Genomic DNA, 26,311 nt, shown 5'->3' with positions numbered 1-26,311 from the left:
GAGACAAGGAGAGAAGAGCTGTGGCCCTTTGATGAGCTCAGACCTAGAAGCTCCCCAAGCCAAGGCTGTGACATACTCTTTGACACTGCATTTCCTGGCATCTCCAAACTTCTGGGCGGCACCACGTTCCCCAGTGCCAGCTGTGGAAGCTACTTGTGGTACACCTGGTTCAGCTGCAGCTTCGCAGGGAGCCAGTGCCCATGGTGGTGCCTGGAGCTGCCTGCCCTACTGCAGCCGATGTGCCTGGCTGTTTGCAGTGGCTGGACCCCATGCTCACTTGCTCACACACCTGTCACCACTCCACTCCACTCATCTCAGAAGGTGTGGGATCTTGGCAGGTAGCATGAGCTGAGCACAGCCTGACAGGCTGATTCGGCCCAATGGGCCTGAGCAAAACTCAGGCAAAGGCACCACTGGCCACAGAGGTTTCCGGCTGGAAAAGCAACACCCCCAAGGATCCCATAACACAGTGGAACAGGGGCCATACAGGGGATTAAGGCCCTGAGTTTTGGGTTGGATGCAGCTTGCCAAGTGGAGGTTGTTAGAGGGAGGGTGTTAGGTGAAAATGCTATATTAATTGCATACTATTTGCAAATGATTGTGGTTTTTCTGCGCAGCCAGCCGTCACTGGGCCATGTGGCTGTGATGTCCAGTGCACCAGCCCTGGACTATAGGAAGGGGGACATGTTGTCCAACCTGCCACCATTGGATTGCAGGTAAGACAGATATCTTGTCCATCCCACTGCCACTGGACCATTTCTATAATTAAGGCAATTCCCCTGTCCAGCCTGCTGCCACTGGATTCTCTTCCATGTATGTAATCCCCTAATAAAACCCCAGGTCTTATTTGCTGGTTCTGGGTCTCTCCTTTGGCCTCTTGAACCTGGTGCCTTCCTTACAGAGGTTAATAGGGGTTTGGCACAACAATTAGTAAAATTTAGTTTCCTCTTTTTAGATTACAAAAAACAATTTAGGCCAGGCACGGTGGTTCACACCTGTAATCCCAGCATTTTGGGAGGTCGAAGCAGGTAGATCACTTGAGCTCAGGAGTTTGAGACTAGCCTGGGCAACATGGTGAAACCCCATCTCTACAAAAAATACAAAAATTAGCCAGGTGTGATGGCATGCGCCTGTAATCTCAGCTACTCGTGAGGCTGAGGCAGGAGAATCTCTTGAGCCGAGATCGCGCCACTGCGCTCCAGCCTGGGCAAAAAAACAAACAAAAAAACTGACAAGTGTCATTCCCATTCTATTAGCTCTCATTAGTGTTGGGAATGCAGGGAGTTTTTTTGACAAATAAATCCTACTGGAGGATTATATAACTAATTATAGTTTAAAAAAGGGGTTCTCAAAATGTGAACCAAAGACTCCTGGGGGTCCCTAATACTCTTTCAAGGGGTCTGAAAATTCCTGCCTTTTCCTACTCCATGTCTGTATGAGGACAGGTTTGCTTCAAATACTTAAAAAAAAAATCACAATAGTTTGAAGGCAGAGTTAGATATGAGAATCCAGGTTTCTTCTATATGCCAGACAGTAAGGAGATCTGCAAATACATTAAACAGAATAACTCTTTGTTGTACCTATTTTTCTTTGTTTTAGAAAATATATTTTTCTTAAAATGTTTATGATAACATGTAATGGGTTTAATATCGTTACTCAAAAATGGGTAAATACATCTTTTTAGACTTTGGGTTTTTTTTTTTTTTTTTTTTGAGTCAGAGTCTTGGTCTGTTGCTCAGGCTGGAGTGCTGTGGCTCAATCTCGGCTCACTGCAACCTCCACCTCATGGGTTCAAGCGATTCTCCTGCCTCAGCCTCCCAAGTAGCTGGGACTATAAGCGTGTGCCACCATGCCCGGCTAATTTTTGTATTTTTAGTAGAAACAGGGTTTCACCATGTTGGCCAGGATAGTCTCGATCTCTTGACCTCATGATCTGCCTGCCTTGGCCTCCCAAAGTGCTGGGATTACAGGCATGAGCCACCGCTCCCGGCCAGATTTTTGTTTTAATTTCTAATATTGAAAATATCGATAGATAGACAAAACCCACATAAACAAAAGCTCTTTGAGGCCTTCAATAATTTTTAAGAGTATGGAGGGGTCCTGAGACCAAAAAGTTTGAGAGCCACTTGTCTAGAATACTCTCTTCCTATTCTCCCAGCATTCTTGCATTCCATGATAGAGCTGTGTACCTGTATTACTCTCTCCTTGAAAAGAGGAAGTGTATATTCAGCACAGTACTTAGCAGTGTTTTGCATGTACTAGAGGCTCAATAAATATTTGGTGAATTAAAAACTGAATATTGCTGTTTTCTTCCAAATCTGCTCTTCTTTTCAAATTTATCTTTGTTTAACCCTGCTGCTCTTTATAGGCAGCCATTGACTCTTTTTTCCCTTTCGTTGCTAAAACTTAGAGGGATAGTCTTCATTTAGCTCCATGCCAAGTGTGGTGGCTAATCCAGTGTGGAGAGTTTGGGAAGGAGGCACACCAGGAATTCATTTTGCATCCTGCTAACTTTCACACTAATGTTCAAGTATTGATTTTATATTGATTTTATCATGTTATTTTTGCTCAAGAGCCTACAGAGTCCCTGTTTACTTCAGATATAAACACCTGTGCCTGTGTTCATGCCCATAACTTTATCCCATGTACCAACCTTATCTCCCATTAACTAGCAACACCTCTGCAGCCAGGCTGACTGCTTCACTAGTCCCCATGCATGTGCTCTTTCCCAAAGATAAATTTTTTGCACTGGCCACTCCTGCCATCTGGCTGTTATCCATCCTTTAACCCCCGTTCAGGTCCCAAAGTCTCCATGAAATATTCTTGAATTACCTTTTTTTTTTTTTTTTTGAGACAGAGTCTCACTGTATTGCCTAGGCTGGAGTGCAGTGGCACAATCTCGGCTCACTGCAACCTCCACCTCCCGGGTTCAAGCAATTCTCCTGCCTCAGCCTCCCAACTAGCTGGGATTACAGGCACCCACCACCACAGCCGGCTAATTTTTGTATTTTTAGTAGAGACGGGGTTTCACCATGTTGGCCAGGTTGGTCTCAAACTCCTGACCTCAGGTGATCCACCCATCTCAGTCTCCCAGAGTGCTGGGATTACAGGCGTAAGCCACTGTGCCCGGCCTGGCCTTCTTAATTACTGTCTCATAACGCATCCTGACTGAAATAGAATCACAGCATAATGGACAAACTGATTGGTGAGCAAGGAAGAAAAAGCCTTTGTTTCTTGCGGGAGGGAGAGGGCAGGACTGGTAAGAGAAAATGTCATGTTGTCCTTCTGTACAGCCACCCACACACAAAACCTCAACCAAACAAACCAGCATTATCAAGGGCCTGGAGCCAGAAATGACAGACAAACTGGGGCAAAGTGTTGCTTTTTGCCTTTCCATAGAAGAGGCCATCGTCTTTGCTTTTATTTCAGCATCGAATCCACTGAAGTGTATTTACTTTTTATGCATCTGTTTCTGCCATTAGATAATTCATTGAGGAACTAAGGATGTCTTATTCATGTTTCTATACCCACTAGCATACCGTAGGTGCTCAATATATTTCCTTAAAGAAATGTGTGACTGGCATGGGCGAAGCTGGGGAGAAGGCTGTCAGATGAGCTCAGAAGGCAGGCTGAGGCCCAATTTAAAAGAGCGCGATGTGGCGATTTAAGCCTTGTCATGTAGGCAAAAGGGAACAGGGAAGCTAGAAAGTTTCTTTTTTTTTTTTTTTGAGATGGAGTCTCGCTCTGTCACCAGGCTGGAGTGCAGTGGTGCAATCTCGGCTCACTGCAACCTCTACCTCCCGGGTTCAGGTGATTCTCCTGCTTCAGCCTCCCGAGTAGCTGGGACTACAGGCATGAGCCACCACGCCCAGTTAATTTTTGTATTTTTAGTAGAGACGGGGTTTCACCATGTTGGCCAGGATGGTCTCGATCTCTTGACCTCGTGATCCGCCTGCCTTGGCCTCCCAAAGTGCTGGGATTACAGGCATGAGCCACGGCACCCGGCCAGTTTTTTTTTTTTTTTAATTTTATTTAAAATAATAAAAAAAAAACTGCTCTACACATTCAGAGAAATTTCTCTAGTAACGAATTACAGAAATGATCCCTGAAAGTACAGTCTAAAGGTTTCTTCTTATTAATATTAATTTTTTCCCAAGGTAATACATGTTTAAATTTTTAAAAAGACATAATACAGGCTGGGTGCAGTGGCTCACGCCTGTAATCCCAGCACTTTGGGAGGCTGCGGCGGGCAGATCACAAGGTCAGGAGATTGAGACCAGCCTGGCCAACATGGTGAAACCCAGCCTCTACTAAAAATACAAAAAAATAGCTGGGCGTGGTGTTGCATACCTCTAGTCCCAGCTACTTGAGAGGTAAGGTGGGAGGATCGCTTGAGCCCCAAAGGTGGAGTGTGCAGTGAGCCCAGATTGTGCCGCTGAACTCCAGCCTGGGCAACACAGTGAGACCCTGTCTCAAAAGAAAAAAGAAAAGAAAATTTTTTATGGCCACCTTAGAAAATGGGAGAAAAGGCCGGGTGCAGTGGCTCACACCTGTGTTCTCAGCACTTTGGGAAGCCCAGGTGGGCAGATCACAAGGTCAGGAGTTTGAGACCAGCCTGGCCAACATGATGAAACCCTGTCTCTACTAAAAGTACAAAAATTAGCTGGGCATGGTGGCGGACACCTGTAATCCCAGCTACTCAGAAGACTGAGGCAGGAGAATCACTTGAACCCGGGAAGCAGAGGTTGCAGTGAACCAAGATCGCACCATTATACTCCAGCCTGGGCGACAGAATGAGACTCCATCTCAAAAAAAAAAAAAAAGGCCGGGTGCGATGGCTCACACCTGTAATCCCAGCACTTTGGGAGGCCGAGGCAGGCAGATCACGAGGTCAAGAGATCGGGACCATCCTGGCCAACATGGTAAAACCGCATCTCTACTAAAAATACAAAAATTAGCTGGGCCTGGTGGTACTTGCCTGTAGTCCCAGCCACTCAGGAGGCTGAGGCAGAAGAATTGCTTGAACCCGGGAGGCGGAGGCTGCAGTGAGCCGAGATCGTGCCACTACACTCCAGCCTGGCGAAAGAGCGAAACTCCGTCTCACAAAAATGAAAAATAATTTAAAATAAATAAATAAATAAATAAGAAAATGGGAGAAAAGCCGGGCACAGTGGCTTACACCTGTAATCCCAGCACTTTGGGAGGCTGAGTTGGGCAGATCACTTGAGGTCAGGAGTTCGAGACCAGCCTGGCCAACATAGTGAAACCCTGTTTCTACTACTCGGGAGGCTGAGGTGAAAGAATTGCTTGAATCCGAGAGGGAGGCTGCAGTGAGCCAAGATCATGCCCCTGCACTCCAGCCTGGGTGACTGAGTGAGACTCCATCTAAAAAGAAAAGAAAAGAAAAAATAAAATGGGAGAAAGAAGTGAGACGCTCTTATGGCACTCCACTATTTAAACCAAAAGTTCATTGTAGGAGAGTTAAGGATTTCGTCTTTTTATTTATTTATTATTTATTATTATTTTTTTTTGAGACAGAGTCTTACTTTTGTCATCCAGGCTGGAGTGCACTAGCGCGATCTCGGCTCACTGCAACCTCTGCCTCCCGGGTTCAAGCGATTCTCCTGCCTCAGCTTCCTGAGTAACTTGGACTACAGGCGCACGCCACCACACTCAGCTAATTTTTTTATTTTTAGTAGAGGTGGGGTTTTACCATGTTGGCCAGGCTGGTCTTGAACTCCTGACATCAAGTGATCTGCCGGATATTTTAAGGCACTAAAACATTGGTGCTATTAATACAAAGGGCTGGAAGAGGTGGAAAATGGAGGCATGCAAAGTTGGTTTCAAGCCATTGCAAAATCCAAATAAATCATAATGACAGGCCGAATTAGGGTGTTATCCAGAGGGAGAGCAAGAGTGCATGAAAACGCTTTTTCTTCGCCACACAGTGCTATGAATGTGTGACTAAGCGCAGAGGATTAGGTTGAGCGTCAAAAGTGATGTTAAGTCTTTTAGTGTGGTTGACTGGGATGGTGAAGCCACTAAAAGAGGGAACACAGAAGTTTTTTGTGGACTTTGGGACACTTACATTCAGGAGAATCAAAGGGACTGAAAGAGAACTGGGATGGAGGAGAACTAGAGGATGGTGTGGTATTTCCCAAGACATCCCCTGATCTTGCTATCCCAGCATCTCCTAGACCTTCCCAAGATCCAGCAACTAAAAGTATAACACTTGTCACAAGAAGCTAAGGTTGGCCTATGTTCTAATTGGAGGTGATGTGGGGGTAAGATGGGGAGTATATGGGAACACAATCACAAACTAAAGCTTATATACTAACACTTTTTTGGGAAGTTCAATGTCAAGGAAGTTGGAGTGAGCAGGAAAGGAAAGTGAGGCAGGAAGGAAGACAGCAAATACAAGAGAGAACATGAAGATGTGACACCAAGCTGGCCATACCTGTGTTAAATATTTTGAATATCCCACCCAGCAGCATACTTATCATTGGCTGAAATTACCTTACATTGTTTTTAATAAAAATAATAGATATTGTCTGTTTGCCCACGAGAAAATAAACTACATGGGGGCAGGGACTTTGCTAAATGTTGTCTCTCCAGGACTCAGAATATACCTGGCGCATAATAGGTGATGAATAACATCTCTTGAGTGAATCACGTTAAAGAGAAATATTTTTCTAAATAAAACACATTCCATGTAATGTAGTACTTTATGTTATTTGTGCAGAGTGGTTTCTGTTCCTCATTTTTTATCCTCCAATTTCCTAATCACGCCCAGAGGCCTACTTGCACATAAGGAATGAGAACCATAATGATAGTTTCATGTTACAGAGTCTTCTACCTGCAGGGCTATCATCTAATACTCAAGGACCCAGCAAGGCTTTGAAATCCTTGCTTTTCCTTATCTTAGCTGATCAAATAGGTAGTTAAGGCATCTGTATGGGGAAAGAGGGAGATTTATCTTCTGCCCTGAGCATTCTCGCAGGGGCTGAGGACAAAGGGTATAATTTATCCCGCTTATACTAGGTATATATTTATGATTTTGTTTTTTGAAAGAAACAGTTTTCTTTTCACTGCGCATTTTGCTTCAAGAAGTAGTCAAATAAGGTTTTTTGTTTGTTTGTTTTAGAGACAGAGTTTCACTCTGTTGCCCAGGCTGGAGTACAGTGGTGTAATCCTGCAATCTCTGCTCACTGCAGCTTCTGCCTCCTAGGCTCAAGTGATCATGCCTCAGCTTCCCCAGTAGCTGGGACTACAGGCAAGCGCCACCACACCTAGCTAGTTTTTTGTATTTTTTGTTGAGACTGGGTTTCACCATTTCGCCCAGGATGGTCTCAAACTCCTGACCTCAAGTGATCCGCCCACCATGGCCTCCCAACGTGCTGGGATTATAGGCGTGAGCCACTGTGCCCAACCCAAATAAGCTTTTTTTTTTTTTTCCTTAAGACGGAGTCTCGCCCTGTTGCCTAGGCTGGAGTGCAGTGGCATGATCTTGGCTCACTGCAGCCTGCCTCAGCCTTCTCAGCCTGCCTCAGCCTTCTGAGTAGCTAGTACTACAGGCATGCGGCACCACGCCTGGCTAATTTTTGTATTTTTAGTAGAGATGGGGTTTAGCCATGTTGGCCAGGCCGGTCTTGAACTCATGACCTCAGGTGATCTGCCCACCTCGGCCTCCCAAAGTGCTGGGATTACAGGCGAGAGCCACCATGCCCAGCCAAGTTTTTTATGTATATTTTTTTAATGTAGGAAAAGATTTGTGGGAAAAAAAATTATTACATGCTACAAGCTTAAGTGAGAAATGACTATCAAAAGTAGTAAATTTTGTATTACAAATCAACAACTATCACGTATCTACTTTTGATATTTAAATTCAAAGGTAGGAAAATGTTAATTAGGTGAATATGTTCATGATTGAGACTATAATCTCCTTAATGTTCCTTTTATCATCTACTCTCAAACCTAGGAGTAAATTTCACTTCATTAGCCTCATAGCAATCATCTGTAATCAACTGATTACAAACGTACTCAAGCTGCAGGCTTTCACTGTGACTCTGTATTTTATATCCTTCATCATCAAAACATGTTTTTAAAAATGGGAGAAAACATGGCTTTATTGCAATGTGTTATTGTTACTGCATACATAATACGTTCCTGGCAATCATCAGAGCCATCTTTATAATGCTTGGCTTATCTTAGGACACCGTGTTATCTAGCAAAAATATTTTAACCTAATGCTTAGAAAATTAAATCCAACTTTTTTTTTTTTTTTTTTTTGTGATGGAGTCTCACTCTGTTGCCCAGGCTGGAGTGTAGTGGCACGATCTTGGCTCACTGCAAACTCCGCCCCCAGGGTTCAAGCAATTCTCCTGCCTCAGCCTCCCAAGTAGCTGGGATTACAGGTGCCCACGACCACACCCAGCTAATCTTTGTATTTTTAGTAGAGACGGGGTTTCACCATGTTGGCCAGGCTGCTCTCCAACTCCTGTCCTTAGGTGATCCACCCGCCTCAGCCTCCCAAAGTGCTAGGATTACAGGCGTTAGCCACCCTACCTGGCCAGATCCAACTCTTACTAAATACTTCTCTAGGATATGAGATGAGAGAGTCAAATAATATGTAAATCCAGAAACAAGTAGGCAATGAGTAGGGATATTGGTATGATTAGGAGTCATTGGTATTTGAGTCTGAGGCAAAAGTTCCAGAAGGCCTACAAAAGAAAACAGAAGCCTTTCATATTTCTTTTATAGCTCAAATAGTTTTGTATTATTGTGTCACATACATCAGTTAGAGATCATATGATAAAAAAGAAGAGGTTGGGCCATCTCAAAAAAAAACAAAGGAAAAAAAAAATCCTAAAAATACCACATCAGTCTGGTAGTCTTTTTTTTTTTTTTTTTTTTTTTTGAGATGGAGTTTTGCTCTGTTGCCCAGGCTGGAGTGCAGTGGCGCGATCTCAGTTCACTGCAACCTCCACCTCCCAGTTTCAAGCGATTCTTCTGCCTCAGCCTCCTGAGTAGCTGGCATTACAGGTGCGCTACCACACCCACTTAATTTTTGTATTTTTAGTAGAGACGAGGTTTCGCCATGTTGGCCAGGCTAGTCTCGAACTCCTGACCACAAGTGATCCTCCCACCTTGGCCTCCCAAAGTGCTGGGATTACAGGTATGAGCCAAGCGCCCGGCCTTGGTAGTCTTATTTCACATAAATTCATATCAACTTCACAACAACTCTCTTTTAAATATTAAATAAAAGAAATCTACATTTCTTTGCCTATAATTTTCTTCTTTTTTGTTTTGAGACAGGATCTGACTCTGTCGCCCAGACTGGAGTACAGTGGAGAGATCTGGGCTCACTGCAACCTCTGCCTCCTGGGCTCAAGCAATCCTCCTGCCTCATCCCCCAAGTAGGTGGGAGTAAAGGCATGAGCCACCATGCCCTGCTAATTTTTGTATTTTTTTTGTAGAGATGGGGTTTCACTATGTTGCTCGGGCTGGTCTCAAACTCCTGAGCTCAAGTGATCCATCAGCCTCAGCCTCCCTAAGTGTTATGATTACAGGCGTGAGCCACTGGGCCCAGCCTGCATATAGTTTTCATCTATTGCATTTAAACTTTCTTAATTCTACCTCCTGGCTGGTATACATTCCTAGTCCTATCATTAATTTTTCTTTTTTTCAAGGTTCATTTTCAACAATTAAAGGACTCAGCAAACATATCCTTTTTTGGGCTGGGTGCGGTGACTCACACCTGTAATCCCAGCACTTTGGGAGTCCGAGGTGGGTGGATCAGTTGAGGTCAGGAGTATGAGACCAGCCTGGCCAACATGGCGAAACCTCGTCTCTACTAAAAATACAAAAATTAGCTGGGTGTGATAGCGCACCTGTAATGCCAGCTACTCAGGAGGCTGAGGTAGGAGAATCACTTGAACCTGGGAGGCGGAGGTTGCAGGGAGCCGAGATCGTGCCACTGCACTCCATCCAGCCTGGGCAACAAAGGGAGACTCTGTCTCAAAAAAAACAACAAAGGCCAGGCGTGGTGGCTCATTCCTGTAATCCCAGCACTTTGGGAGGCTGAGGCAGGTGAATCACCTGAGGTCAGGAGTTCGAGACCAGTCTGACCAATATGATGAAACTCTACTAAAAATACAAAAATTAGCTGTGCGTGGTGGCATGCACCTGTAATCCCAGCTACTCGGGAGGCTGAGACAGGAGAATCACTTGAACCTGGGAAGTGGAGGGTGCAGTGAGCTGAGATCACACCATTGTACTCCAGCCTGGGCAACAAGAGTGAAACTCTGTCTCAAAAAAAAAACAAAAAACAAAAAAGACCCCAACATATCCTTTTTTGTCATCCTTCCTGTAATCTCACAAAGTAAGGGGTATAGGTAGAGGAAGAGTTGGAACTTCAACTTATAATTCCTGAATGCCTACACTGTGCTATCTTACTTTTATTGTTACTTAATTTTCATAAAACCCCTGAACAAGCGACATTGTCACTTGATGAGTAATTTGGAGTTTAGAGGAAAATAAAATACCTTGCTCAAAATCACATATCTAGCTTTGAGTAATAGTGCTTATTACAACATCTGCTTTGGGCCTGCTGTGATGGCTCATATCTGTAATCCCGCCACCTTGGGTGGCCAAAGAGGGAGGATTGCTTGAGCTCAGGAGTTTGAGATCAACCTGAGCAACATAGTGAGACCTCGTCTCTATTTTAAAAAATTTTTTTAAATTAAAAACAAGTGTTCATGATATCATTTTTCTTTACCTTTTTTCTACTGTTTCCACACTAAAAAAGATTATAAAAGTAAGTAGCCTGACAAACAGAATTAGAATAAAATAGGTGCAAGGAGAGAGCAGAAAAAAACAGTGTAATTGGTTGAATTTAGCTTAGCAATAACTTTCTTAGCTCTTAATTTATGTATATTTAGAACCAATCTTTTAGTACATGCTCCAAATCAACTACATATGAATTGGCAAATAGGTATTTTAAAATCTTTTTTTTTTTTTTGTCTGAGATGGAGTCTTGCTCTGTCGCCCAGGCTGGGGTGCAGTGGCACAATCTTGGCTCACTGCAACCTCTGCCTCCTGGGTTCAAGGGATTCCTGTGCCTCAGCCTCCTGAGTGGCTGGGACTACAGGTGTGCACAACCATGCCCAGCTAATTTTTGTATTTTTAGTAGAGACGGGTTTTCACCATGTTGGCCAGGCTGATCTCGAACTCCTGACCTCAAGTGATCTGCCCACCTTGGCCTCTCAAAGTGTTGGGATTAAAGGCGTGAGCCACCTTGCCCAGCATAAAATCTTAATTAAGAAAGAAGTGAACTTCTTTTCACAGAATAAGGATCCCAAGCTGCTCCTTTTGGCCCTGGCCTGGCGCAGTGGCTCACCCCTGTAATCCCAGCACTTTGGGAGGCCGAGGCGGGTGGATCACCTGAGGTAGGGAGTTCGAGACCAGCCTGACCAACACGGAGAAACCGTCTCTACTAAAAATACAAAATTAGCTGGGCATGGTGGCACATGCCTATAATCCCAGCTACTTGGGAGGCTGAGGCAGGAGAATTGCTTGAACCCGGGAGGTGGAGGTTGCAGTGAGTGGAGATCGTGCCATTGCACTCCAGCCTGGGCAACAAGAGCAAAATTCCATCAAAAACAGAACAAAACAAAAAAAACCACCACAAAAATAAAGTATCAAGACCATATTTTCAGGGATCATTTCTATAGTTCATTCATTACTAGAGAAGTTTCTCTGAACATGCAGGGCACCGCAAACCATGAGGAAGAGGCACAGCATTCTCTTCTGAGCCTGAAGCCAGCTCTTCTTGCTTCACTGCCATTTGCCCTTCATGATCATTCTCTTCCTGCAGGAGAGTAAGAAAGGATGCAGTCTGAGTGGTTCCTGTCTAAAAAATAATAAAATAAAATAAAAGTATGGTCCTAATTCTTATTTTTTATTTTTTTTTTGAGACGGAGTCTCTCTCTTGTTGCCCAGGCTGGAGTGCAATGACGCAATCTTGGCTCACTGCAACCTCTGCCTCCAGGGTTCAAGTGATTCTCCTGCCTCAGCCTCCCAAGTAGCTAGGATTACAGGCGCCTGCCACCATGCCAGGCTAAGTTTTGTATTTTTAGTAGAGACAGGCTTTCACCATGTTGGCCAGGCTGGCCTTGAACTCCTGACCTCAGGTGATCCACCCACCTTGGCCTCCTGAAGTGCTGGAATTCTGGCCTCTAATTCTTAAATAGAAGACCCAGACACTGGTTTGTCAGATAGTCTGGCTTTCCTTTTTTCTCCTCTTAACTCCATTTAGTGTAGCTATTTTACTATTTGTTCACTCTTTTAGCTTGAAAGTGGCAGGAAGAAAAAGAAAAAGAAAAAAAAGAAAGTGGCATGAAGAGAACATACAGCTTAAACCAATCAATTCACCACTTTTGGCAGCTCTGTGAAAAGGTTTTCTGGAGGTGGGTGGGATTTTTGATTAACATAATTATCGGTTTCAGAGCTAGCCCTGCCTCTTCGTCAACTTTCTTCTTTCTAAACTAAAAAGGGTAATAGTAAAGTGCATCTTAAAACTGAAGGAATTAAAACAGCACCACCTCTTATCTTTAGAAGAGCAGTTTGGCACACTGACTGGTATAAACCAGCTGGCACCCTTCACAGGATGTTCTCACCACCACCCACCCTCTGGTTTCAAAGGCAGTCTTGTTGACATTTTCAGAAACTCTAGAGCTGGTGGCTTCCAGAAGTACTCCTTACGTAGTAGAGGCATGCATGCATGCCTAGGAGTGGGCCTTACATGTATTGGGAAACCTTCAAGAGGCCCTGGGATTCCAGATTTGGGCAAAAGAATATGGTGCTTAAGATCGGAGCCAGAGACTTCAAAAAGAGAGTATTAGGTCAGGGTCTTAAGGACTAGCCAGTGGAATGAGGCAGAAAGTTAGAGAGCCAGGCTGGAATGGAGTGTGAGGTTAGGGCTGTTCCTTTTAAATGTATTTTAACAGAGGGGGAATACTCAGCCAAGATTGGACCACTGCATTCCAGACTGAGCTATGGAGCAAGACCCTACCACAACAACAAACAAAAAAAAAGAGGGGAAAATAGGATTAGTTTGTACATCTTGTATGCTTATACTGACTCACTCCCACAAATATAAGACTGTCAACCTAAAGAAAGTGAGGCAAAAATTAATATAAGTAGAGTTTATTTAGGTCGAATTTGAGGACTGCAACCTGGAAGACACAGATTCAAGTTGCCTTGAATATATGCTCTGATTAGCAGCATATATTCAGGTGGGTTTTAAAAAGTGGGGCAGTTCTTATATTGGTTCATTCAAATAACATAAGCTATTGATTGGCAATACACTGTTCCTTGTATCACAAATTCCAGGAACATGAAGATAATGGGTGAGGGTCCTACTCTGCAACTTTAACAACATTTTAGGTAATTTATCAGCTAGTCTGGCAACTACAGGGAAAGAAAGAATAAAATGTCTTTATCATATATATATGTATACATATGATACACATATGTACATATTATATACATATATATGATATATATACGTATATATATATATATATATATATATATCGCTGTGTCAAGCCTCACGCTGTCATCGCTGTGACAGAGCGTCGTGATGACAGAGCCTCACTCTGTTGCCCAGGCTGGAGTGCAGTGGTGTGATCTTGACTCACTGCAAGCTCCGCCTCCTTGGTTCAAGCGGATTCTCCTGCCTCAGCCGCCCGAGTAGCTGGGATTACAGGAACGCGCCACCATGCCCAGCTAATTTTTGTATTTTTAGTAGAGATGGGGTTTTACCATGTTGGTCAGGCTGGTCTCAGAACTCCTGGCCTCAAGTGATCCATGTGCCTCGCCTCCCAAAGTGCTGGGATCATAGTCGTAAGCCGCCACACCCGGACAGAATAAAATGTCTTTAAACAGTTGCCCCTGGGTATTGAAACAGCCTTTGCAAAATTACAACTGACGAAATTATACCTGAGGAAATTATGACAGTGAAATAAATCAGACCTAATTGACTCCATCTTGCTTCTAGCCTTTAAGCTGTCCTTGTTCATTCCTGCACGTAGGCCAAGCTAACTTTGGGAAGGAATTCAGTTCATGGTTTGACTATGAAACAAAATTGATGACATGGCCAGGCGCGGTGGCTCACGCCTGTAATCCCAGCACTTTGGAAGGATGAAGCAGGCAGATTATTTGAGGTCAGGAGTTCAAGACTAGCCTGGCCAACATGGTGAAACCCTGTCTCTACTAAAAATACAAAAATTATCTGGGCATGGTGGCAGGCACCTGTAATGCCAGCTGCTCAGGAGGCTGAGGCAGGAGAATCACCTGAACCCAGGAGGTGGACATTGCAGTGAGCCAAGATCACACCACTGCACTCTAGCCTGAGTGACAGAGAAAGACTCTGTCTCAAAAAATCAAATCAAATAAACTGATAAACTGATAACAGCCCTTTCCCATAAAGACCCCCTTCTTGCCTGGGGACCAGTCTGCCTTTGCAGGACTAACAAATTAGCTATGAGATTAGAAATTACAGGGCCGGGCAGGGTGGCTCACACCTGTAATATCAGCACTTTGGGAGGCCAAGGTGGGCGGATCACCTGAGTTCGGGAGTTCGAGACCAGCCTGACCAACATGGACAAACCCCCCCTCTCTACTAAAAATACAAAATTAGCTGGGCTTGGTGGTGGGCACCTGTAATCCCAACTACTCAGGAGGCCGAGGCAGGAGAATCGCTTGAACCCGGGAGCCGGAGGTTGCAGAGAGCTGAAATCGTGCCATTGTACTCCAGCCTGGGCAACAAGAGCAAAACTCCGTCTCAAAAAAAAAAAAAGATTAGAAATTAGTTTACGGGTCATGCAACCATGCAACCTCTGGCTCCTCTGAACCTCTTCAAATTGCTCCTGGAGATAACATCACTTTTGTAAAACCTAAGATCAGTGCTTGAGATATTTTGCAGACCCTGCACTCAGTGGATCAGCTGACATCACCCAGACCCAGATCAGTAATCTGGCTCAACCAGTTCTGCCATCCCACCCAGGAACAGAAGACAGCAAGAAAAACTCACTTCGACCCCCTATGATTCCATCCCCAACCTGACCAATCAGTACTTCCCCCTTCCCAAGCCCCTACTTGTCAAATTGTCTTTAAAAACTCTGATCAAGCTCAAGGATACTGATTTGAGTAATAATACTTGTCTCCCACACAGCCAGTTCTATGTGAATTACTTTCTCCATGCAATTCCCCTGTCTTGATAAATCAGCTCTGTCTAGGCAGCGGGGAAGGTGAATCCACTGGGCAGTTACAGTGTGGGTTGGTGTGGGTGGGGGATGACTGAGGTCTCAAAAGTCATGTCTCTGTAAGCCTAACAAGTTTTGCATACTTCACATAGCTTAGGCTGCTCTGAGTTGCTGTTCCTTCTCTTTTTTTTTGAGATGGAGTCTCACTGTTGCCCAGGATGGAGTGATGTGATCGTTAACTCACTGCAGCCTTGAACTCCTGGGATCAAGTAATGCTCCTGCCTCAGCCTCCCAAAGTGCTGGGATTACAGGCATGAGCAACCACGTCCAGCCAAAATTCTGCTTTAGACTGCAGCTTCAGCTCATGCCTGAGTTCCAGCCTGCCTTTCCTGATGGCTTGCTCTGCCGATTTTAGATTTACCTAGGGAGCTGCCACAACTGTATGTCAACTCCTTGCCAAAAAAACCCTTAATATATGTCACCTATTGATTTTATTTTCCTGATGGAGCCCTGATACAGTGACTGGGCATGAGAACTTGCAAGTAGTATGACATACAACTTTTTTTTTTTTTTTTTTTTTTTTTAAGACAGGGTCTTGCTATATTGCTCAGGCTGGTCTTGAACTTCTGGGCTCAAGTGATCCTCTTGCTTCAGCTTCCCAAGTAGCTGGGATTACAAGGGTGCACCACTGCACCCAGCTCATTAGTTATTTATTTAAAAGTATTGTGTATAATTTGGACTTCATGGCATATTTTAACAATATATATGAGTGTATGTGTGGGTATATATAATTTTTAATGGTAAATCGTTTCTTAATGACTTAAACCCTTAACGCTGCAATTTAAAACCATTTCTTTACATTTTTTTTCATGGTAGTATCAACCTAAAAGGAAGAAGTTGAGGCAAAAGTAACTTTTGAGGGGGCTAAGCTTGAGGACTGCATTTCAGGACACTTCCAAGTTGCCTTCAGTGCTCCAGAGAACAAAACAGAGAGAGGCTCAAGTTTTTGAAGAAAATAGGATGAATCAGGAGAAGGGACAATTAAAAAACTTGTTCATTAGGAATTCTCATTGGTTTACAGAAATAACATTGGCTAGTGATTGGCTATACACTCTTTAGCTACAGGATGCATGGCATTGTATGGCTACTTGGCGTCAGTCTAGAGACTATATAACAAATGGCTTCAAGAGTAATTATTTAGTTCAACAGAGAGTGAGACAAGAATGCTGTTACATTGCAAATGCCTCCCTGGGCCTGATAATTTAAAGGGGCTTGCATTCTGTTTTTATTTTTTTTTTCTTTTGAGACAGAGTCTCACTCTGTTGCCCAGGCTGGAGTGCAACGGCACAGTCTTGGCTTACTGCAACCTCTGCCTCCCACGTTCAAGCGATTCTCCTGCCTCAGCCTCCCCAGTAGCTGGGAATACAGGCAGCCGCCACCACACCTGGCTAATTTTTGTATTTTTAGTACAGACGGGATTTCACCATGTTGGTCAGGCTGGTCTCGAACTGCTGACCTCATGATCCACCCACCTCGGCCTCCCAAAGTGCTGGGATTACAGGCGTGAGCCATCATGCCCGGCCAGGGCTTGCATTCTTCAGATAAAAAGTTTTTTTTTTTTTTTTCTAAGTAGCTCTTAAGTGACAAATTAAAGAATAGCATTCAGCCTATTTTTTTTTCTACTTTAGATATAAGAACTCAAGTTTTCCTTCATACCAGCAATACATTCTGCAAACCAAAGAGTATCTGAGACAAGCCTCATCAATTTAGGAAGTTTACTTTGCCAAGGTCAAGAATGTGCCCACGGCAGCCTCCAGAGGTCCTGAGGACATGTGCCCAAGGTGTTCAGGGCACAGCTGGGTTGTATACATTTTAGGGAGATGAGACATCAATTAATATATGTAATGTACATTGGTTCAGTCTGGAAAGGTGGAATAACTTGAAGTAGGGAGGAAGTCCACAAGGAATTTCCTTGTGGCAAATTGTGATGAAGGAGGTAAGCAGTTGTTTTATCCTTGCAGCTATCTCATTGAGGAATAGAATGGGAGGCAGGTTTGCCCGACACAGTTCCCAGCTTGACTTTTCCTTTTGGCTTAGTGATTTTGGGGTCCTGAGATTATTTTTTCACAGTTCTAACCACCTGAGCTAACTGGCCAATACCATTCTTTCATATTAGATACTAACTAAAACATTTGTGTTTTTCTCTTTGACTTCTCTCCCCACAAGATCTTCAAATTGCAGTTGTCATGTCCCAAATCACTGACCTCCAAATATGGTTTTGATCACATATTTCTCAAAAAAATTTTACCCCTTACTCAATACATATATATTTTTACATATACATTGCAAAAATGGCCAAGCTTAGTGGCTCATGTCTGTAATCTTGGCTCTTTGGAGGCCGAGGTGGAAGGATCCACTTGGGATCAGGAGTTGGAGACCAGCCTGGCCAACATAGTGAGACCCTGCCCCTATTAAAGAAAAAAAAAAAAGGGCCAGGCATGGTGGCTCACCTGAGATCGGGACTTCGGAGACCAGCCTGACCAACACAGAGAAACTCCATCTCTACTCAAAATACAATTAGCCAGGCATAGTGGTGAATGCCTGTAATCCCAGCTACTGGGGAGGCTGAGGCAGGAGAATCGCTTGAATCCGGAGGCAGAGGTTGTGGTGAGCCAGATCACACCACTGCACTCCAGCGTGGGCAACAACAGCGAAACTCTGTCTCAAAATAAAACAAAAAACAAACAAACAAAAAAAGATTTTTAAAAAAGCTTATATTGTTATATGTAAAAAATTTAAAAACACAGAAATGTAAAGAAAAATGTTGAGAATAAAAAGGACATACAAATAAGGGTTCTAATATTCTCTTCCTGCATCTCAAGAGTCGTTTCATTCATCTCACTTTGAGTTTACTTGGTTCTTTTTTTTGTTTAGTTTTGTTTTAGACAGGGTCTCACTCTGTCATCCAGGCTGGAGTGCAGTGTTGAGATGATGATTCATTGTAACCTCTGTCTCCTGGGCTGAAGCAATCCTCCCATTTCAGCCTCCCAAACTGCTGGGATTACAGGTGTGCACTACCATACCCAGCCTGAGTTCACTTCTTAAACTATTTCCCAACAGAGTACAAAGATGATTCACAGGTTCACACTGTTAAAGGTAGTAATGGTGCCTGTTTAAATATGTTTTTAAAATTCTCAACATAATAATTTTTTTTCTTTAAAATAGAACATTTTGGCCGGCTCAGTGGTTCACACCTGTAATCCCAGCACTTTGGGAGGCCAAGACAGGCAGATCTCTTGAGGCCAGGAGCTCAAGACCAGCCTGGCCAACATAGCAAAACCCAGTGTCTGCTGAAAATAGAAAAAATTAGCTGGGTGTGGTGGCACGCGCCTGTAATCCCTGCTATTCGGGAGGCTGAAGCATGAGAATTGCTTGAACCTGGGAGATGGAGATTGCAATAAGCCGAGATTGTGCCACTGCACTCCAGCCTGGGTGACAGAGGGAGACTCTGTCTCAAAAATAAACAAATGAAACATTTTAGAAGCTTCCAAAAGTGCTGAGAGAACACTTAGAATTTAAATCAGCCAAATGTGGCCACAGTTTAGTCACTCAGCTAATCTATCATTCAGCTAAACAGCGCTAACCACAGTAGCCTTGATTCAGTTTTTAATGGTGTTTATTCTTAGTTATATGACATTTAATTAACATGTTAAATGAACTACTGATTTAAAATAAGAGGCAAAAGGAAAATACCATTAAAATGCTAGCTAATGAAAAGCATTAAAAATGTAATTCTGCATTTTTGCCACAGAGTCATCTTCACCCATCCATACGTTTCACCTACTACATCATATAGAATATTACAAGGATAAATATATCGATGATTTACACCCAATTTCGCTCTTCATTTATTGGGAATAAAAACGAGCATGAGCTTGTAATCCCAGCACTTTGGGAAGCCGAGGCAGGAGCCTCGTTTGAACTCAGGAGTTCGAGACCAGCCTGGGCAACATAGCGAATCTCTGTCTACACAAAAAATATGGCCGGGCGCGGTGGCTCACGCCTGTAATCCTAGCACTTTGGGAGGCCAAGGCAGGTGGATCACAAGCTAAGGAGTTTGAGACCATCCTGGCTAACACAGTGAAACCCCGTCACTACTAAAAATACAAAAGATTAGCCGGGCATGGTGGCACGTGCCTGTAGTCCCAGCTACTTGGGAGGCTGAGGCAGGAGAATCTCTTGAACCCGGGAGGCGGAGGTTGCAGTGAGCTGAGATCGCGCCACTGCACTCCAGCCTGGGCGACAGAGCGAGACTCCATCTCAAAAAAAAAAAAAAAAAAAAATCTGGGCTTGGTGGCGTGTGCCAGTAGTCTCAGCAATTCAGGAGGCTGAGGTGGCAGGCTCACTTGAGCCCAGGACGTCGAGGCTGCAGTGAACCATGATCCCACCTCCTGCCAGTGCACTCCAGCCTGGATGACAGAGCGACCCTGTCTCCAAAACAAAACAAAACAAAGAGCTAAATCGGTAATGTTTCCTTTACAAACAACCTGAAACCTTCTCTAATCATTTAGAAATAAGATACAAAAATGACAAAAATAATTCGATATTTTAAACAAAAATGCAATAATTACAAGCATCAGTAATGAAAGCAGTTTTTGCTTAGCTTTAATTCTGTAAAGTGTACTTAATTTTAATCTAGAAGTGTAGAAGTATTACATACATCCGAAATCATGTTTTTTTCTTCTACAGTCGAAAGTTTGTATTACATGTAAAATAGGAAAAAAATGTTAAAATTTTTCGAAAGCGAAAAGTCTACTCAGCAAGTTTTTGGTATTTATTAATGGTTTTACTTTTGCTAGACACAAAAATGAAATACCGCTAAATTAGCTCACAGAAGAGTTCAGGATTCTATAGACTCAGGAAAAGCCTGTCCTAAAACTGTTTTAATAAAGGCTGAAAATAGACATTATAATACAGTCTTTAATAATATACAATGTGTATTCCTCCTGATGGTGGTCTTGCTTGACATTTTAAGCATAGCCCTATTTTCCTGTCAAGACAGCAGCCAGTTCTGCTTCATGTCATAACAACACTTGATTCATGTAAGCAGCTGCTACCCATGCCATCACAGTACACATAATTGCTAAATGTAGGGTTCAAATAATCGTAAATGGACACTAACATGAAAATCAGACTGTTTTGTTGTAACAGCAAAAGTTTTAGAAGCAAATAATTTTAGTATCTACTTAGTACAGTAATCATGAACATACAGTATAGAGCTAGGCACAGCAGTAAATTGGTGGAAACACTAACATTTATTGTTTACGAACATACATGCAGTGTTTACACATTTCTTAAATGTTGTCTTTAATGCTGCTGATAAACGAAAGGATAAAAAAGTCCAACAAACCACAATAAATGTCAACGGGTGTTATTAACAATATGAAAGAACTCAGTAGCAACAACCACATTTAAAGCTACAGGACTCGAAAGTTCCGGACTACAAATCCCAGAGTTCCCTAGAGCCCAGGCGGAGCTACCTTCAAACTGATCGCTTTTTCACCCAATGACAGCCAGACAATCCCTAAACCACATTCAGCCCGGCCTGAAGGGCTGGTTTCTTCGCGTGAAAACAATAAGGTATTACGTAGACTTTCTGAACACGAGTGGTAGTTTCAGGGCCTGAGTCTAACTACTAAATTATTTCTCCCTGCATTAGTCTCCTAGTCATCTTAATAACTCTCTACCCAACTCTGGCTCGGTGGAAACTCGGAACGTCTAAATGCTGAAACTCACGTACATCAGTACCAGCAGATGCATCCAGTCAGCCACGAGGAAGCCGGAATCCGCCTTATTCTTGCCCTTTATTGGCCACGCATCCCACCAATGGGGCCATTAAACTTCCGCTAACGCAGCGTACGGCGTGGTGGTTTGAGCGTTGTACGTACGCTGGGTCTACGAAGGGGCAGGCGTTCTGCTTTCGTCCAATCGGAAGCTAGCAAGAATTCCCCGGGCCACTATGCCCCACTTCTTTCGCGTCGCGTTACGGGCCGCCTCTCTGCAGCCGACCAATCCTCTTGATTTTCTTGTGCGCATTACCCAATCAGAGAGGTCGAGGCGGGGTTCCCCTTGACCGCTCTAAGCCGCCGCGCAGCCTGCGTTTTCTCCGGTACAGGTTGAGGCTACTAAGGTACATTTTGCTGGGCCAGGCTGGGCGGGTCCCCGGGGTGGGCAGCCCTCTCGACGAGCGGCGACGCCGTGGTTGAGTCTAGAAAGCTAGACTTGCTGGACAGCTATCGCGGGAGCGCGGAGGGAAGTGGGAGGTCTGGACGGAGTGTGCACGTGTTGGCAGTCTCGCTCCGCGGTCGGAGCCACCGGGTCAAACCTGTGCTGGCCCTGGCCAAAGAACCTTCTGCGGGTCAGGCTGCTGTTGCCGGTGCCGTTCCCAGTACTTCCTCTGGGGCGTTTTTCAATAAAAGCCAAACGCCGTTGCTCATTTTCAGGGAAAGACCTGTTTCCTCCTGCTCTTTCCTCTCCACGGATACTCTCCCCACCACTAAAAGGGTTTAATAAAATCCTTTTGTAGGCCAGAAAGCAGATTCTCACTTGGGAAGAGACGACCCGTAGTATGGGATGTGGTATGATACCAGCAACTGGTCTATTATATCATTTAAACCACATGGCTATCTAAAGAGGTAGGTACTGTGAGTGTTCTCATTTTCACGCGAAGAAGCAGTGTTAGACATTACTCATTCTTGTGTTTTGTTTAGCTTGTCTCTGACAAATTGTGGCATTCAGCTTCCACGGATGTAAAATTAAAAGATGGTATAATTTGTAAAATGTTGCTCCTGTTTTCTTTTTTCTTTTTCTTTTTTTTTTTGAGATGGAGTCTTAGTCTGTCGCGCAGGCTGGAGTGCAGTGGGGCGATCTCGGCTTACTGCAACCTCCGCCTTCCGGGTTCAAGCGATTCTCCAGCCTCAGCCTCCCGAGTAGCCAGGATTATAGGCGCCTGGCACCACGCCCGGCTAATTTTTGTATTTTTAGTAGAGACGGGATTTCACCATACTGGTCAGGCTGGTCTCGAACTCCTGACTTCTGGTGATCCGCTCGCCTCTGCCTCCCAAAGTGCTAGGATTACAGGCGTGAGCCACCGTGCCCGGCCGTTTTCTTTATTAATTTGAAATTATTAAAAAAGTCAATAAAAGCCTGGGCGCGGTGGCTCACGCCAGTAATCTCAGCACTTTGGGAGGCCGAGGCGGGCGGATCACGAGGTCAGGAGTTCGAGACCAGCCTGGTCAACATGGTGAAACCCCCCCCCCCCGCGTCTCTACTACGAATGCAAAAATGTGGCGGGCGCCTGTAGTCCCAGCTACTCGGGAGGCTGAGGCAGGAGAATCGCTTGAACCCGGGAGGCAGAGGTTGCAGTGAGCCAAGATCGTGCTACTGCTCTCCAGCCTGGGCGACAGAGTGAGACAACGTCTCAAAAAAAAGAAAAAAGAAAGTCAATAAAACACACCTAGAAGTGAATTAATCGATTGTTACCAAGGTAAAATGATTTAGAGGAAAGACATCGCAGTAGGCACCAGTTACTGACCTTTGACTGGACAAGTCAGCATCAGCTTTTTCACCTGTATAATTGAAATAAATACCAAACTTGACTACTTAGAGTTCTGAGGGTTAAATAATTTAATAGATACAAAATATGTTACCGATGAAAGCCACGTGACTGTTTCTGCTTTTCAAATTCTTTCTTGTGGAGCCTGGACTGCACTGCAACCTATGGCCGAGTAAAACAGTGGTAACTTGCAGTCAAGTACCATTTAAGTGAGAAATCCTCTGAAACGTCTATGGACTGCTTATCTCCTTGTTTAGTATTCAGGAATACTTTCCTGTGAATGCAGCTATGTTACTTACCTGGTTTGTATTCTTACCTTAGACTGTTGTAGCTATTGTAAAGCAAAAGTAAGATCAAGCCCATCTAACTACTTTTTGGGTTCTTTTCTCTCACTTTGTAAATACAGGGTGTTTTTCCAGACAGGAGTGCGGTGGCACAGTCTTAGCTCACTGCAGCCTCGAACTTCTGGGCTCAAGTGATCCTCCTGCCTCAGCCTCCCAAGTGGCAGGGATTACACACGAGCCACTGTGCCAAACCCGTGAAGTTTTTGAGTTGTACTTTTGTACTAAAGTCATGACTACTTTTTCTGCAACTGACACTAGGAGCTGCAAATACGACTGAAGATGCAACTGCTTTTTTACTTTTTCCCTATGTGCTTTAAAGAACTACATTTTCAATGATTTCCATGTATTTAAGATATTTTCATTTACTTGGTAGAAAATACAAGAGAATTTTGATAAATCTGAACTGGAATGGTCTTTATGTTAATTCTGTTCAATATTTTAGGGCAGATTATGTACAGATTATCGCCAAACTGTCAAAAGGGTGTATTTTGTTCATATAGCTACTGTAACAAATTACAACAGATTTAGTGACTTCGAATAACACACATTTATTCTTTCTGCCTTTGTTTCTTTCTCTTTTTTTTTTTCCTTTGGTGAAAAGTACACACTTAAGAAAGGGGAGTGCAGATGTACTCAAGAGAGTCACCTCTTCCTTTTTTTTTTTTTTTTTTTGGTAGAGATGAGGTCTTGCTATGTTGCCCAGGTGGGTCTCAAACTCCTGGGCTCAAGCAGTCCTCCTACCTTGGCCTCCCGAAGTTCTGGCATTACTGGCATGAGCCACCATGCTCAGCCTCATTTATTGTCTTTTAGTTCTGGAGGTCAGAAGTATGAAATCAGTTTCACTGGACTAAAGTCAAAGTGTTGCAGGCCCAATTCCTTCTGGAGGCTGTGAGAAGAAAATCCATTTCCTTACCTTTTTCAGCTTGTAGTGGCTGCCTGTCTTCCTTGGCTTGTGGCTCTTTTCTGCACAGGACATCATGCTATCATCATACCACTTTCTCATCTGTAGTCACGTCTCCCTCTGCCTCTCTTACGAGGACATTTGTGATTATATTAAGGACCCCCCCAGATAAACAAGGATACTCTCTCCATCTCAAGATACTTTGTAAAGTCCCTTTTGTCATATAATGAAACAGTCATAGATTCCAGGAATTAAGACCTTTGTATCTTTGAGGGCCAGTGTTCAGCCTACCACAGGAAGGTATAAAGAAGAGTAAAACATCCTATCCCATAAAGTCTCACAGGGACTATAAGAGAAAAACAAATTCACAGTAAATGGTTGCTGAGTTAGACTTTCTTATTACTGTGAAAATAACCTAAGGCACCACAGGTTGGAGCTTCGCCAACTTTTCCACTGGAATATCTTTAATAGCAAAGGTAAATGAATATTCCTGTGATATTTGGAAACAAAGCCTGAATTAATGCTTTAGAAGAGTAAAATTTCTTTGAATTCTAATCTTATAATTTAAAATTTTATGTGACTTTTGCATTCAGTTTTATATGTTCATGGTTGATGCTGTTTTGAATTATATTTAAGCATTGCTGTTCTAGAGAAAAGACTGTTTATTCTGTAGTTTCATTATTGTTTTACTTTTAAATTTATTTTTAGAGATGGGGGTCTCACTATGTTGCCTATGCTGGACTCAAACTCTTGGGCTCAACTGATGTTCCCACGTAAGCCTCCTAGCTGGGACTATGGGCATGCAACCCAGTGCCCAGCTAATGTAGCTTCTTGTAATTTTCTTTTTTGGGGGGGCAGTGACTTTTTTTTTTAATTATTTTTTGGCCAAGAACGGTGGCTCATGCCTGTAATCCCAGCACTTTGGGAGGCCGAGGCGGGTGGATTACCTGAGGTCAGGAGTTTGAGACCAGCCCGGCTAACATGGCAAAACCCCGTCTCTACTAAAAATACAAAAATTAGCCGGGGATGATGGTGCGTGCCTGTAGTCCCAGCTACTGGGGGGCTGAAGCAGGAGGATCACTTGAACCTGGGAGGCAGAGGTTGCAGTGAGCCAAGATCGTGCCACTGCACTCCAGCCTGGGTAACAGAGCGAGACTGTTTTGAAAAAAAAAATTATTTTTTCGTAAGTTATTGGGGTACAGGTGGTATTTGGTTATATGAGTAAGTTCTTTAGTGATGATTTGTGAGATTTTGGTGCACGTATCACCTGAGTAGTATACACTACACCATATTTGTAGTCTTTTAATCCCTTGCCCCCCCTCCCCCGGCCAAGTCCCCAAAGTCCATTGTATCATTCTTATGCCTTTGTGTCCTCATAGCTTAGCTCCCACATATCAGTGAGAATATATGATGTTTGGTTTTCTATTCCTGAGTTACTTCACTTAGAATAATAGTCTCCAGTCTCATCCAGGTCATGGCAAATGCTGTTAATTCATTTCTTTTTGTGGCTGCGTAGTATTCCATTATATATATATACACACACATATATATATACACACACACACCACAGTGTCTTTATCCACTTGTTGATTGATGGGCATTTGGATTGGTTCCACGATTATGCAGTTGTGAATTGTGCTGCTATAAACATGCGTGTGCAAGTATCTTTTTCAAATAATGACTTTTCTTCTGGGTAGATACCCAGTAGTGGGATTGCTGGATCAAATGTTAGTTCTGCTTTTTAATTCTTTAAGGAATCTCCACACTGTTTTCCATAGTGGTTGCACTAGTTTACATTCCCACCAGCAGTGCGGAAGTGTTCCCTGTTTACCACATCCACGCCAGCATCTCTTGTTTTTTTATTCTTCACTTATGGCCATTCTTGCAGGAGTGTGGTGGTATCACATTGTGGTTTCGATTTGCATTTCCCTGATCATTAGTGATGTTGAGCGTTTTTTCATAGGTTTGTTGGCCATTTGTATATCTTCTTTTGAGAATTGTCTCTTCATGTCCTTAGCCCACATTGTGATGGGCTTGTTTGTTTTTTTCTTACTGATTTGAGTTTGTTGCAGATGCTGGATATTAGTCCTTTGTCAGATGTATAGATTGTGAAGATTTTCTCCCACTCTGTTGTTGTCTGTTGACTCTGTTGACTATTCCTTTTGCTGTGCAAAAGCTCTTTAGT

The 26,311-nt window shown here is 43.6% G+C and overlaps 1 protein-coding gene and 2 pseudogenes across 8 annotated transcripts in view; 2 read left to right on the top strand and 1 right to left on the bottom strand.

The window, feature by feature from the left end:
- Positions 1-4,048: 4,048 nt before the first annotated feature.
- LOC112437133 (small nucleolar RNA U3) lies at positions 4,049-4,121 on the bottom strand (annotated as a pseudogene).
- A 7,580-nt stretch (positions 4,122-11,701) lies between these two features.
- Positions 11,702-11,905, top strand: LOC112437131 (small nucleolar RNA U3; annotated as a pseudogene).
- Positions 11,906-21,261: 9,356 nt separating this feature from the next.
- WDR89 (WD repeat domain 89) overlaps positions 21,262-26,311 on the top strand; it is a 48,928-nt gene continuing 43,878 nt past the window's right edge. For 2 of the 8 annotated variants that reach the window (XM_034937673.3, XM_034937671.3), the window contains exon 1: positions 21,362-21,456. The gene's annotated coding sequence lies outside the window, so the exon portion shown is untranslated. The other 6 variants (XM_063596236.1, XM_034937672.2, XM_063596234.1 and 3 more) reach the window with 5 other exon arrangements.

The sequence above is a fragment of the Pan paniscus genome, chromosome 15 (assembly GCF_029289425.2).
Source record: "Pan paniscus chromosome 15, NHGRI_mPanPan1-v2.0_pri, whole genome shotgun sequence".
Classification (NCBI taxonomy): Eukaryota; Metazoa; Chordata; class Mammalia; order Primates; family Hominidae; genus Pan; species Pan paniscus.
Note: the sequence above shows the minus strand (reverse complement) of the source record. Positions and strands in the feature narration are given on the sequence as shown.